This window comes from Chaetura pelagica, unplaced genomic scaffold (genome assembly GCF_000747805.2).
Source record: "Chaetura pelagica isolate M959 unplaced genomic scaffold, ChaPel_1.0 scaffold369, whole genome shotgun sequence".
NCBI classification, from domain to species: Eukaryota; Metazoa; Chordata; class Aves; order Apodiformes; family Apodidae; genus Chaetura; species Chaetura pelagica.
In genome coordinates, this window is record NW_009970235.1 from 1,227,218 (window position 1) to 1,228,955 (window position 1,738).

Below are 1,738 nucleotides of genomic sequence, written 5' to 3' on the forward strand. Positions count from 1 at the left end.
CCAGGGCTGCTGGAGGTGTCACCTGGGCACAGAGACACCTGGCTGGGGAGGGTGGGGGTCTGGGGGCAGGGGGAAGGAGAAGAAGCAAGGAGGGGGGTGTGGGGGGGACCTTGGAAGGAGGAGGAGGCAACATTGTGGAGAGGAGCCATGGGGCTGGGGACAGGGGGGAATTGAGCCCCTGGAGTGAGGAACGGGCTGGATGAAAAGGGGTGGGGTGGGAATGGAGGGGAAAAGGGCCCAGCAGGGGGGAGAAGATGGGATCAGAGAGAATGGGAAGATCAGGACACGTCTGAGTGCCCATGGGAGGGTATTGGGGAGATCTGGACACAGATGGGTGGGTATCAAGCAGCTCCCCAGGCCCAGTTACTCTTGCAGTCATGATGATGTGCCTTGGAGGATCTTCCTTGAGCTGCTTTCCCTGCCTGTGCCCACCCCAGGTTCACATCTAGGGCTGAGGGGGTGCCTGGGTGCAGTGTCTGGGTGGGATTTATCTCCACAGCTTCTCCAGGCAGCTCAGAGCTCAACACCCGAAACTCACTTCAGAGGAACGACTGAGATGCCTGAAGGCAGCAGCACAGACACAGGAGATGCTTCAGACCTGACTCAGGACCCAGGGGAGGCTCCTGCCCCCCATGCTAGGGGTGGGTGTGGGCTGTGAGGTCCAGATAGATGGAGCTGCAGGTCATTCTGGCAGCTGCCTTTGTCACCTGGGTGCCTGCCCTGCTCCTCTTGGTGTCCTGCAGCCTCAGCTTTTCCTTCACCCTCAAAATCAGGTTTGCAAATGAAGTTTCAAAGCCTTCTCCACTTGCCCCTCTTGCTTTATGGTTAGGAAGTTATTTCCTGGGACAGCTGTGCCCATCCCTAGCCCTCCCCTGCTCTGTCACTTCCAAAGAGTGACTCTGGCACCTCGTCCTTGGGGTGAAACCCATCGTTTCACACACACCAAGGCAGTCTGGGAGGTGGCCCAGCAGCCAGCACAAGGATGGACCTTGCTGCTACAGCTCCAAGGGACAACTTCAGGCAGAGGGGAACCAGCAGCTGCTCACGGAGCTGTGGGAACAGAGGAGGACACCAGTGTGTCCTTCAAGATAAGGATAAGCCACGTTATGTTTTCAGTGTGCCATGGAGGGTGAGTGCTCCCCAGCCAGAGCGGGGCTGGAGGAGGGGAGGTTGCAATCACCAACCCAGATGCTCCCAGGTTAGAAGGTTGGGGGTGTCTCTGGGGCTTTGCTGAGACAAAAGAACCACTCAGAGAACTGACTCAGTGTCTGGCTGGCCAGGGACCCCAGCTAGTTTATCCACATTGGGATTCCAAGCTGGGGGAAGCCCAGGGTGTCTCACCTGGCTCTGATTTACCTGCTGCCTTCCCTTGCTCCTCCTGCCTGAAAGTGCCACCAGCCCCGGGGTGGTGGTGACACATCACCGTGAGGGGGGGCTGTCACCTTCAGGGGTATGAGGCCCATCCTGGATGTCCTGGGGGGCTGTGGGGCTGATCCTGCTGTGTCTTCTGAGGAGGGAGCTCATTCTGGGCTGCAGGGAGGAGTATTTTGGGCTTGCACGAGGCTGGTTGTGGGGTGCTCAGGGGAGGAACCGGAGAGGGGGAGAGTGAAGGATGGAGCTTGTTCACAAGTGCCACTGCTCTCGAGCTCCTCCAGAAACCCTTGAGCTGACCAGGAGGCCAGGCAGGGTGTGAAGGGGATTCACCCCCTCGCCCCCCGGGATCCCTCCCCGCCCCCCG